The sequence below is a fragment of the Meleagris gallopavo genome, chromosome 6 (genome assembly GCF_905368555.1).
Source record: "Meleagris gallopavo chromosome 6, MGAL_WU_HG_1.1, whole genome shotgun sequence".
NCBI classification, from domain to species: Eukaryota; Metazoa; Chordata; class Aves; order Galliformes; family Phasianidae; genus Meleagris; species Meleagris gallopavo.
This window is the reverse complement of record NC_139409.1, coordinates 14386431-14400307: the sequence shown is the minus strand read 5'-3', so window position 1 is coordinate 14400307 and position 13877 is coordinate 14386431. Positions and strand designations below refer to the sequence as shown.

The following is a 13877-nucleotide window of genomic DNA, read 5'->3' as shown; positions in this document are numbered from 1 at the left end:
TAACTTGTGGACATCACTGCATTTTTGGGAGGATGCAACTCTTTCCTTTTTAAAGTTACCAAAGAACCGATTAGAAGAAAAGATTTGTGCTCATCTTTCATTAATCTGACATACAAAAGTAAGTTTGATTTTAGGAAGAATTTTGCCTACAAAGCGTCTTGTCATATAAATACTTAGGACCAGGTTTTATCTCTTTCTCTCAAGTTTGGGAACCTTTGCTCCTCGATCGAAAAAAGCAGCATGAGCAGGCCATGAATCAGACTGAAATAATAATCCCTATTTCCTGCATAATTAATTCAAGATAAAACACAATTTTTCTTCCAACCCTAATCTTCCATAACATTAGTACTGACACAACTCTAAGAAGAAATTTGTAAGTTAATGGACACTGTACCCAAGCCCATTTCAGTGCTGGTGAAAGCCAGCCCCCGGTGACATCCCACAGGAGGGTGGGATGCACCGAGTTAGCACTCAGTCAGCCCTCTTCCTATAGGAGCATGTTCTGGTGGCATCCCCACTGTGTGGGAGCTCCTTTGATAGTCCTGTGTCAGCCAGTGCTGCTGAAGGGGAGGTTAATCAATAAGCATGGCCAAGCATGTTTGTCCAGAGTGATCTGGTAACTAAAATTTGATCCAAGCAAAGAGAAAACAAACAAGCAAAACAACAACAACAAACAAGAAAGAACAAGAAAAATAAACAAAGCACTTGCTGTGAGACAATCCTGGAAATCAGGTGGGAGTGCTCAAAGAGGCAAAGGATAATAGTATTTAGTTCTTTTCCTTATAAAGCTTTAGGTGGCAAGTGTCCACCCTTCCCATCTCTGCCTGCTGCCCCACACTGAGGCCGTGCAGCCCATGGGAGCTTGACTTGCTGCGTGGGAGTGCGGAAGTCAGAAGGAAGGCTTCCAGATGTGGTCAGTCATGAGATTCCCAGGAGCTGGTGCGGAGCCTGCTGACTGCTGGCACGTTACCGACACAGGTAATTGCAGCTTTTAAAGGAAGGCCTCTCCTGTAACTGCAAATTTTGAAGAGGAAGGAGATAGCCAGAGGCCTGTGGTTTGAATTCTGGATAGCACCTCCACTTCCAGTCTGCAAGCAGTGAAAGGCCACTGGGGCTAATGGTGCTCCTCATATTCTCCCTGAATGGCATGGGAAAAAACATTCTAAGCTTCGTGTGCCAAGATGGATGACATTAATTTTCTAATCCCAACTGCAGCACATTCCCTTGGGAGAGGTGGCACAGCATCTGACTCATCTCTAGTGGGGAGTGCTGCTAAGTGACCACAAGTTAAATAAACTCAAATTCCACAGTCATGACCGAGAGATAACGAAGAAAGTTCCCTGCATGTAATTCCTGCAGGTGTTCGACATCTGGAGCTCCCTCAGCTCCCAGGACCTGCTCAAAGCAGAATAAATTATTGTGTTTGGGGATAAAACAAGAATATAAAGATCTTTACGGTGAACAAACATTGTAGATGCTGGTTACTATCATTCCCTTGACAAACAAATTTCCTTTCAGTATTATAACAGTCTCTTTGGTTCTTCACGAGCTGAAAAAGTTACCTGGTCAGAACAGCCCACATAAAACACTCAAATAAATTCCCAGGCATGTAAGTCATTTGTTTTATCATGTCAGAAAAACAGAGTTTACTTATAAAGCCACATAACCCCATAAAGATAACTTAAGCTGAAATCCAGCAAAGCTTCTTATTTTTAGTAGTTGCAGATCAGAAGTGGACATTTTACAAAGAAACCTACAAAAGTTGGTTGTGTGTTCTGGTAGTAATTACCTCCCACAAATATGACTCACTTCTGCAGCTTAAATGCAATGCTTTAGTGTCCCAAAATCAACAGTTTTATAAATAAATCTCTGAATCACAGACCGAATGCCTGAAGCGTTCAAATATTTCTTATTGCTCTGGGAAGCAGTTTTTATTTCGGGCTTTAACTTTGGAACAGTGAGCAGCGCTGATACTAAGGGCAGTAAGCACGCATCGCAGCCATGCTGCAGTGAGATCTCTGTCAGCGCAGCCCCACGCTAAGCTGTCCCACTTCAGCGCTCCGTCTGTCAGCCCAGGCCGCCCCTTCACAAGGGGACAGGAGCGGGAGCGGCGGCTGCCGGCGCACCCCGGGCAGATGCGGCGGGAGGCGGGGCGCGGCCTGAACCCCCGGCCTGAAGCTACACGCCGGGCCGCCGAGCTGGAGGACCCGGCACGGCACGGGCCTGGCGGGAAGCGCTGTGCAGGCCGCGCCGTTGCGGCTGTGCCGGCAGGCTTGCCTAATTTAGAAGCGGTTGGGAAAAAAAGAAAGGAAAGGAAGAAAGGAAGGAAGGAAGAAGGGAAGGAAGGAAGGAAGGAAGAAGGGAAGGAAGGAAGGAAGGAAGGAAGGAAGGAAGGAAGGAAGGAAGGAAGGAAGGAAGGAAGGAGGAAGGAAGGAAGGAAGGAAGGAAGGAAGGAAGGAAGGAAGGAAGGAAGGAAGGAAGGAAGGAAGAGTAATCTTACCTGTTGAGCTTTGCCCTAAGAGAAATCAGGAAAAAAAAAAAAAAAAAACTGTCGATTTTGTGTTAAATCCTTTGGGGTTCATCTCATTTAGCAGCACATTACGCTCAGACTTCCCCACTCAGGAAAAAAAGGTCGCTCTCCTCAGTGATAGTGCTCTGTCAGCACAGCTTTCCTGACTCAGTGTGGCCTGAACAAAACTGATCTGATAGCTCCCAAAGCAGAAATGTCTATATGTGTGCACATGGAACATGCCTTGATTTTACACAGCAAAGTGCAAAGCAAAAGCACATGGAAGAAATGCAGATATGCAGATGGAACTTACAGACCTTCTGTCTTTATTTAATTGCAAACTGCCAGTTAAAATCATTTCTGCATCTGGAAATGCTGGTGAAAAGCTATATATGGCAGGTGACAGCCCAGAACGTGCAGTCCTTTTTATTTAATTTGAAAGGAAAAAAAGTGAAAAGGGGAGAAGGCACGAGAACAGAAAGCTAAAGAAATAGGAGCTAAAAAAAAAGAAAAAAAAAAAGAAAGGAGGAAAAGAGCAGGGACATTTCTGATGTCATTCTCCAGCAATTAATCACAGATTAGTAAAAAGTTCAAGCGCAGAACCTGCAGCCTTATCTTGGTTTCTAAGTCTCAGTGTGATCTACAGAACAGCCCACTTAGGAGAAAATGCATTCACCTCCTGGCTGACTCATCCTCAGACATTTGCCTTTCGCCTTTATTTGTATTTCTGCTACTACGGAACCTCTGCTGCTTTGCCAAAAGCACCTTTGCAGGACTCGCCAATCCCTTGTTTCTGCAGCAGGACCAGAGAGAAACCTGCTGCCCTGCTCCCTGAAATTGCAAATCCTCCACCTGTGATTTCTTAAAATATTTTCTTGGGAAGAGGATGAGGAAATTATATTCTCTCAGTTTACTTCCAGAAATTGGAAAGTTTGCTAACTTAGGCTGAGAGTTACATCTGTTTACATTCATTCCATCTAGAGATAGGTATTCCTCTGATACTCTGCTGGTAAAGATAAGGATAAGGGACATCACTACAGACATTGGGAAGCTCCATTTTTGAGGACTGTGCACTGTACAGTTGAATTGATTGCATGAAGAAACTACAGAGACTTCCTGTGAGCTGCAGAGCCTGTTCACATTGCTGGCTTCACAAGCCTACAACCCCCAGTGCAGTGTGCAGACACACACTATCTCACATTATATGAATTGACGCAACTCCCTCAAAAAAATAAAATAAAATAAAATAAAATAAAATAAAATAAAATAAAATAAAGCAACCAAGTTCTCATGATTTTCCTAATTCTATTTTGAGTTTTACATTATTATTTTATGTAAAAGAGCAGTTTCAAGAATATATTAATGAGGATAAGACTGCATCATCAGGATAGCATGTCTTTTCAGAATCAGAAAGAGTGAGCTAAGAAATAGAAATGAGCTGGAACTTATCAGCAGTAAGTGTGAGATTAGGATCTTTGAGCACAACAAGGAGGAAGAGGAAACAACGGAGGAAGGAGATGAACACCAGTACATTGATTGATGGCAGGATTACTGTAGCCCACCAGACAGTGTGATCCTATAAATGACAAAAATGATCACGGGGACAATAAAGTATTGACAAAGAAAAGGGAGAAGTAGGACCTTTCTACAAGGCCCTATGCACCTCACCTGAAATCCTTTAGTTATGCGTGTCTGTCATATTCAGACAAAGTCAAATTGGGACAGGTGCAGAGGAAGACTGCGATGTTAAGCAGTTTCTATTATGAGTGTCTTGCTTTATGAGATTAAGAGCCTGCTAAATAAAGCCAGTCTTCTGTCCTACAGCATGTCCAAAGCCTATGAATTCTTCCCCCATTTTCTACCAAGCCCCACTTCCAATGGGAAGCAGGTTTTTCTTAAATAGCCTTAGGAGAGACCACGTACCCTCTCCTGCATGATGGCTCTAAGAGGTGGCGGCAAAAAGTGCACCAAATAGAAGCACCCCAAGCCTTAACCCATAAGGAAAGAGGAAGCTCAGACTCAGCCTTTCCTGCTGCTCCTGCAGATTTCTGCTGCTCTCCATTTGCTTCCCAGAACAAACACATCACTAAAGGTCATGTTTTTCATCGGGGACTGCGAGTTCCTGCACAGGTTGTGCCCAGGGCAGAGCTGCGGCGCAACGCCCCATGTCCTCACCCGCTCTCACTTCCCTGCAAGGAGCCCAGCGTAATTGGGTTCCTATTTTTGCTCTTGCTACAGAGTGCCTGAGATGGAAAAAAATCTCTTCTAAGAGGAAACAGGTTTGAAAGAGAAGAAATATGCCCCAAGCCTACTGAGCTTAATGACTATAGTGATATACCCCCTATACATGTTTAGACACTTAAAGGAGGTGCTCCAAGTCTTCTTCCTGGTGTACCTGTGCTCTGTATGGACACTAATCTCCCAGAGCCCTCTGCGTGTAATCCCTGCCGTGCAGAGCTTCAGACAGAAGCATGCTGTCCCAGCACTGGCTGTGATGAGTGGGGAAGAGAAGTACCCGAGGGAGGCATGGGGCAGGTAGGTGCCGGGAGCGGGAGATCTAACCAGCAGAGAAAATGAAGCGTCCACAACACAAAAAAGAGGCAGGGGCCGTCCTTTGTTTTTTATTTGTGACTTTGCAATGTGGATTTGATTACAGCACTCTGAACTCAGCAGATTTCCTCCCCACGCACAGTGGAAAACATTGATGTCCTATTTACAAAGAATTTCTGGGAAGCCTGTTGCACATACGTATCAACAACTGCTTGCTTGGATGGTTTTTATTTAATAGTGTTTTGAAAAGCATATGGAGAAGATTTCTACTGTGGTACATTTAACTCAGAAATGTGTTGTGCCTGGAGGAAGGAGCTTTTAGGAGTTACGGTGCTTTGTATGTGTGAGGCGTGCTGGTGGAGGGATGTGCGTTTGGGCTCTTGTTTTACTGCAATCTCCGGAGCCTGTGGCTGGCTTGTACCTTAATGGAGATCTCAGTTTGTATGCAGGCAGGGCTCAGTGCAAGTTCTATTTGGTAGAATTTTTGCTCAAGGCTTTGAGTTTTATAACGTTTTTTATGACATTTGCTCTTTGGAACAATATCTGCAATACGTTCGTTTTCCTTTACTCCAAGCTCCAGCAATCACCCTAAAAAGGTATTACATAATGTACCACATCTGGCCTTGAAAAGGACGGTCTGTATTTGGGTCACGATCATTACTTTAATGGAGGTACAGTGAAGAGATTTGAAGATAGGTAATGTCCCCCAAATTTGAAAACGTCCTTTTATGGTATTTGTTTTAACTAATGATTATTTATTTCTAGATCACAGGAGAAGCCTTTCACAGCTGGTGCACAGGAGCAATATAGAGTACAAGCAAGATGTGTCTGCAGCCTGTAGGAACCCAATATATCCCTCATGAGCAGGAATTGCAGCCATTGGACCCCACAGCATTTAGCTGCTTTTCAGTTTCTGATGATTTTCTCCATTGAAAATAATTTCTGAATTTGTTAGCATGCAGTAGAAAGCTTGAAGACACAAAAGCAAACCAATCTTGTTTGGACAGTCTTTTTTATTTCAAAATAACCCAGTATCTGATGCAATTCACTTTAAATAGTACATCCTCAAATTATTGTTTTAAAAGGTTCCTTAAAAAATCATGAGGGACTTTTCTGTTTCCTTATTGAAATTTACAGCGGTCTTTTTCAGCAAGGAAGAAACTAATCAGGGTGCCACATCTAAAAGTCTTTGCACAGACAGCTAACCAAAATAAAGGTAAATACACATGTTAAATCTTTGCAGCAGACAGACCCAACTAACCATAAAAGCCATATAAAACAATTTTACTGTCCAAACCAGAGAGCAAGCCAGAGTAGTGTGACTGTTTGGTAACTTATCTCAATTTCAGCAAGTTGCAAACATGTAAAGTACAAATTTCTCAGCTTCGTGATTTTAGGGTGAAAGGCAAACCCTCCCCAACATTTCAAACAGATCTCACAGTTACTTAGAAGTGCAGCCTGCGTTACTTGTAACCAAAGTGTTCCTGTTGTTTCTCTTTCAGGAAACTCACGCTTGAAATCTCCGTAGGGTAAAAAAGCGTACTCGGCCTGGTTAGAAAGCTGAGTTCCCAATGCAGGCTGAAGAATGCAATGCCTTCACAACACAGCAGGTAAATATGCAGAACAAATGTGTACACACTATGTGTACAGCAGCATGTCTGGGAAACAAGAGGGGGAACTGAAAGAGAAAAGAGTGGGAAGTGGGCAGAAGAGGAAAGGAGACTAGAATAAGCATGAACAACCTGAGTCAACATTAACAAGAAAAGACTCCCTGAAGGGAAGAGGTCCCTTTCTCATGACTTCTCTGTTTATTGATTCAAATGGAAGAAGATAGATACCACATTGTGAACCTGTCTTCTAATTAGAAAATGAGCTAAAAGATATAATTAAAACATCTGATTTTAAGAGTGCATGAAAAGCAACCTTACTGTTTTGACTATGACCTGTTTAGTCTGCTTTGAGCTTTTTAGAAGCTCAATATCAGAGGTTATGGAACAGATGGAAGAAATCATGCCAGCACATTTTTTTCCCTTTAACCCAAATAATAGGATGTGTAGTAGGTAGATAAACATGAGTGGTAGACAAAAACCTTACTTAGCTGTTAGAACACAAAAGCACCATGGCCTCTGTGATTTTCAATTACCGAACATCAGTATTATATCTTTAGCCTGTAGACAAATAGAAATTTGCAGAAATGTGTTAAAAAGCCCTGCTTCACATTTTTTGTTTGTATCTTATGTGGGAGGGATGATTTCAATGCATGGCAAACCAGCTGAATATTCACTGTCATTGCGGCAGTTTAACTTTATCAAAGGCTTCCAAAAGGCTTTGAGGCTGTGCAGTGTCTGGGCTCCCAGCTTGCAGCACTCATGACCAAGTGCTGTTATGCGTTCCCTCCATGCTCTCTAGGTCCAAGGAGCATCGAGGACATGTGCTTGCCTTGATCTCACGCAGGAGAGGGCTTGCTGAGCTTGCAGTTAAGGGAAGGCAACACCTCCAGGGCCTGACCCCACACCACCAAACTCTCCAGTTGTACTTCCAATGATTCTGTTAGGCTGTCCACCAGGCAGTAGCTTTTCTCATTTGTAACCTGCTGGTTTGTGAACTTATCTCCAAATACTCACACAGGAGCAGTGCCAGCAGTGACTGCCTTACAGAGCAACCTGCAAGGGTAAATAGCCACAGTTGCTCTCTTTGCATGGAAAGAAGATTGCCACTTTTCCTGCAAATAGTAATAAGGTCATTGAACAGTAGCAGCATGGAATCTACCCCTTTTTTATCACAAGATTATAGCGATGACAGCAAAAGGAGGATGTGTGCCCAAGTGAGAACAGAGGGGATTTTTGGAATGGTGGAGCTCTGAAGACCCAGAACCAGGGTCTCTAGCAGCAGCACGCCAGTGACAGCCCTACTGAGTGTCATATACTGAACTCAGAGCTGATGGAGAATGGAGTTAAGACCATATACAGATAACAATTGATTTCCACTGACAGAGTTCAAAAAATATCATCATATTTACACATCATAGATATCTTTATAGATTGGTTAAAAACTCCAGTACCCAAAGAGCATTTGGTAGTGCCTTCTGGAAAAACACCTAGGAAGGAGGTGGTGAGTCAGCCCAGTTTTTATTTTTGCAGTGATGTTAAGGACTAAGTTCATTTATAAAAGAGAGAAGTCTGCACCTCTGCAATCTTGTCTATATTAGGGAATTTTACTCGTAAAACAGGGAAGCAAAATAACTTTACACATTCCATCAGCTAAGCCCCACTAAAGTTAAAATTGCTGGGAGGTTAAATATGCACATATTTCTGCTGCCTTTCAGCATTTTTGCTGGTGGATCAATCAAGTGTTCCTCAGCAGGCTAATTCTGTCCCTGCTTTGGAGCATGCTCAGAGTTGGTGACTTTTATTCTTTACACATTCATGTGCTAAATTTTAACAAATTTCTACTGCCAGTGTATCAGCTGAGATTTTTCACAGAAAGAAGAAACATCCCAATAGGCGGGTGACATTGCCAAATTTTAAGCAAGATGTTCAGAGCTTCTGTATAGTTCACAGTGTCTTTTTGCTTAGTTGCTTTATAGACACTGATGAACCATTACCCACATTTGTCACTCATTCTCTACTGTAGATCTCCCCCAAAAAATCAGATTGGAAGAGATATCTAGAGAAGAAGTCTTCTGCCTAAACAGTTAAAACTTAAAACAACTACCAGCTGAAATTATAGCCAACTAAAAGCTGCCTCTTGTAATGGAAATATCAGACATTCTTAATTATAGGTCACCACCGGTTCTGTCTACAACAGAATACATTTATTTATTTTCATCCATAGAAATGAATGGAGTTTAGGGGGGAAAAAAGTTCCACCTCTTAAATCCAAAATGCAGGCTGCTCTTCTCTGCCGGGCCAGCGAGCAGCTACAGGATTCCCATCCCACTTGTTTGCTGTGGTTACACAGCCCTGTGTTATTTCCACTATCTCACATACAGAGCCAGAAGAACTTGGAAGATGAAAAGACTTTTGCTTTCAAATATTTTCCTTTTAAAAGCAGAAAGCTAAGTGTAATTCTATTAATGCATTCTTATTTTGGAGGGTCCACTGAAGTCAGGAAATACCAAGTCAGTGCTCTATTCTATTCATTGTACCGTTTTCTATTCTCTTTTCCTTGTTAAATATAAATTGTTGTGCCATGTTTTTATTATGGCATGTGCAGTACGATGGGTTCTGCAGCAGTGCTGGAATCACCACCCGGGGAGATTAGTTATAACTGAAAAGGACGGGCAAAAAATGAAGTGTAAAAAATGGCAGAAAGCAAGCCAGCTTGGGACAGAAAGCGGAGATCGTGCTCAGCTGGACCTTCTCTTCAACAAATTCAGGGCAAGGCTCATTTTCAGAGAATTTTCTGGAGAGTCTCACTGATGTCACCACAGATAGTATTGTCTTTTTTTTTTTTTCTTCATCTTCTTCTTCTTCTTTTTTTTTCTAACCGTATACCAAAGACTTTTACTCAGAAATCCTGGGGATGATTACCAGTTAAAATAGTTCGAAATTCTCTTGTTCTATACTTGTGCTTCATTATGCCAAAACACTTCATTCTAGGCCACTTAGGTAGATAAATGAAAGATATTTAAAGCTATAGAGGACGAAAGCAAAGCAAAACCAACCAAGGGCTCTCAAGGCACTAACGCTGACTGAAGTCTGACCTTTCCTCCCCGACAGAAAGCCGTCCTGCCCGGAGGCTCTTCCTGATGGAGGAGCATCCCTATCCATCGCCTGATGCTCTGCAGGGCTTCCAATCGGATCTGGCGGCTTTGTTCTGCTCGATAGCACGATAATGGGTCGTTTCTCCGACCTGCGCCGTGCCGGTAGCAGAGGGGTCGCCGAGGCTCCCACGTTAAGTCACGGGGATTAGGAATGAGACACTAGAAGGCAGCTACAGTGTTGCCATTGAAGCCTGTTCTTAGCCACAGCTTCGCCAACAGACTTCATTCGCTGGACTTCTTTCCCAGAGCCCGTTTTTATTCTCTCGTCGGCTTTTTGTCGCGAGTCTTTTTCCGAGCAGCTCTGCAGGCTGTGCCCGTGACACCGCCTTCCAGCAGCCCTCCTTCCATCCCCACGGCTGCTCCGTGCTCTGCACTGAGCTTCGGGGGACAGATTCCTTTCAGCTCTGTCCCTCCAAGAAACAACATTTTACTTTCTACTGCCCTGAGATGAATGAACTACAGACCGGTTGCTCCCACCAAGTTGCATTGAAACACTCTCGTAATGATATAAAATACTACTAAATACCAAATGCACGGAAAGAAATCTGCCAGATGCCATGCACAACCAATTCAAGCATGGAGAAATGGAGGCTGCTCACCAGTGGCTGGGTCTGGAAGAGACACAGCACTGATACTGGCAAGTTTCATAGTAATGCTTACTACGGACAGCTCTGGGTAGACTGTGTAGTGGATAACAGGTCACTCCAAAATTCCTTCTCCAGTAGGGATCCTCCAGATGAAATCAATTGGAATGAACCTGCATATGGGTGCAAGAACAGTTTTCAGGTATCATGGATCATGGATCTCGCCTTTCATTTTTCCTGGCTGTTAAAAAAAATAATAATAATAAAATAAAATAAAATAAGATAAAATAAAATAAAATAAAAGGTTCTGAAAGCACTCCAAGGCTCTGAAACCTTTCCTCCTTAACTTCCTCACGTCCTCAGCTGTAGTTAGGACTCCCAGGGGAGAACTTGTATTCACTTTAATGCCGACTTGACTCAGCAAAATGTAGTGAGGCACTGGCCAAACACTCCCTGAGTCCATTTCAGAGAGCTGTCAGGGAACAGCCTCATCCTCCTCCTCCTTAGGTGCCCCTGCAAATTCCTGCTCCAGGATCGGATGGATAACAGCACCATTGGGTGGGCAGGCAATGCTCCCAGTGATGGCTGAACTGCTTGCACGCAGAGCAGCTGACAGTCAGCTGCACGTCTGCTGCTCAGTAAAGACATGGTTGCAGCCTGACAGAGCAGCACTGAAAATTTCATAATGGAAAATGATAACAAGGAGATTGCCTTCAGCCTTGGGGAATGTGATCTAATCCCAAACGGGGGAGGCATGCAAACAAACCTGACACTCTTCTGCACGAACCTTAACCCTTAAGATATTAAGATATTTTAATATCTTAACTGATCTTAAGCTTTGTGGGTTATTCTTATTGTGTTTAATGTTTAATTATTTTATTGTTAAATTGCTACTCATTATTTTGTGCATAGCACTAAGCCAGTAATTTCTTAAACTCTTTGGCTCTCTTCAGACAGGAAGGTTACACTCACTTAGCATCTAAGACAGGAGTTTAGCTTTTAGCTGATAGTACTTCACATCTTGCTTCAATATGTCCTGATTAAATATGGCAAGTTGAAATATTTCTTCTAATACTGGAATGATGTTTTTCTTATAAAAGGATCCCAGGTGGCCAGGTAACAGAAGAGAGGTCTCTTGCAGTGAAATGAATACTAATTCAAAAATTGAAGAGTACTGTTTCTAATTGGGAAAGATACAGAAATGATTGCAGCGTATCATCCTGTAACATTTATTCTCAGGCTCCAGATCAATGTCCAGATATTAATTAATCCCTATGTTTTCTTTTTGAGCTCATATTTACAGCTGGGAGGAAGTGTTCTATATGGTCTGGCCACACTGTCCAAGGAGCACTGGATCCCCTCAGCAAAGCATGACCCTTCCCATGACTTCTCGAAAATGGTGGATCTCTGTAACGAAACACATTTACCTTTCATACACCATCTAGGAAAATACAGGGAAAGCCATATGGCTCAAGGAGACATCTCCTATAATTAGATATCACTTAGCACAGTACCTAATTGTACGGATGCAGAGCCTACATCTGTTGGAACTGGGCGTAGCATGAAATGTCAAATGCAGATTTAGATGTGAGTAGGACTGCAAAGGGGAAATTAAGCATCTTTGACATTCTTTTAATTGAGAGAGAAAGAACTTTCTGATGAGTTTGTGAAGACTCTGATGGGGAAGAGCAAATGGTTTGAAGAAATCTGAATCTTTTCCCAGCAGGAAAGTGGCATAAAAAGTACTTGGAGTACTTGTTACCTATCTCCCCATATCACTCCCCCACAGAGAAGCAGAGATTTCTACTCCTAGCTGGTAAATATATTTTTAGTAGATGCTGTTGGAACAAGAAAGTCCAAATGAATCCTCAAATACTTTTCTTGGTTAAGGAATTTCCCATGTTGTGATCTTGGTTAGTCTCTCAAAGCATTTGGGAAGTCAGCTCTGATGAACTGAAAGTGTCTGACATGATGTATGACGTTCTGTATACTGTATGTCAATTAAGTAAAAAATTAAGTCAAACTTCAACTTTCATCCAGCTGAAACTGTCTGCCATGGAAATTCTTTGTTGACTTCACAGTAGGGATTTGCATAAGCTGTATGGCTTGGATTTTGAATAAAGAGGAAAGAAAAACTAATAAATCACTGAGTACACATCTTCTCAAAGCACAGAATGAGATGGGGTAACGTTACCATGATTATGGAATTGGAACTGACTGAAAAGAGAATCATTAATATTTCCTTTCTGTGAAGCTGTCATCCGTGCTGGATATAGCCGTAGCAGCTGAGAATAACACTGGTCATACAACTGGACATGGTAACCTCTTCAGTCCCTTTAAATAAATGGGAGAAAGACTGAGCCTGCAGCTGCTGGTCCAGCACAGTACTTCTTAGCTGAGCCACTGCTCACAGTTTGCTGACACACCGGGATCTGACAGCAGCCACAGCAGCAGGAATCTCCTGGGGAGGGATGAGGGGGACAGCCACAGGCATAACCAAGGGATCAGGAATCTAGGCCAAGCCCATGACTTTGTGACCTTCCTAATCTTTAAAAATAGCTTTATGCATGCGTATGTATACAAGTGTATGCTATGTAATGACAGATATACGCTACAAATGTTATGTGAAATTGCTCTGTGTATTATTTAATGCCCTGAAATGCAGGAAAAGCCAGTGCAGGAGAGGCACACTGAGCTTTTGTGTGGTAGGACATAAGAAATATCAGTGAGCAGCAAGAAAAAGAAAGCACAGCAGAACTTACATAATGTTCCCTTTTCAGTTCAGCTATGGGTTTTGCTCTGGCACATTTGGTGATCCCTGGCTGGCTGGGTATCATTTAGTATTTTCTTCTGCTCATGAAGAATGGCCTGTTTGCAGAATTTGCACTTCAGTCTAGGTTGTCACAGCAGTGGATAGGTTTGCCTGTTTTTTTTATTCTCCAATCTTACCCAAGTCAACAGAGCAGGTAATCCATCACTATAGCACAGGAAAGTGACTGTGAACAGAGCACCAAAAATGTTTCTTTAGGATTCATATCAGTATGCATCTTTTTGAGAAGAATGGAGACCCAAGCAATGTTTATGTCCTTCAAATGCATTTTCAGAGGCTCCAAAACTAATGTAGTGCATCTCCATTAAAGAGAAAATTTGACTGATTCTGATTGACTCAGACTGAGACTACATTGTAGTTAAAATGCCTCAGAACAAACTCTGAAAAACAGTTGCCTATAAGTTGTTTTTTCGCATCAGACGAATTAACAGTAATTGCAAATATTTTTCAGACCTTCTGGAAGTAACATTTAAGCAACAAACAACGTTTGTTCTCTGACTAAAAATGTCAGAGAACCTATAAATACTATTTAGGAGCAGAGCAGTCTTTGCAAAACAATCATCAACTAAAGATAAAACAGTCTAAGGTTAAACACACAAGTATAGTAGTCCTGCATTCAAGGTGAAAAGTGCTATTGTA

General features: G+C 42.3%; 1 long non-coding RNA gene across 1 annotated transcript; it reads left to right on the top strand.

Moving 5' to 3' along the window:
* Window positions 1–4756: 4756 nt before the first annotated feature.
* Window positions 4757–11197, top strand: LOC104911369 (uncharacterized). The gene is made up of 3 exons (XR_793872.4): window positions 4757–5044; window positions 6562–6669; window positions 9781–11197. It is a non-coding gene; the product is annotated as an uncharacterized LOC104911369 (long non-coding RNA).
* Window positions 11198–13877: the final 2680 nt, after the last annotated feature.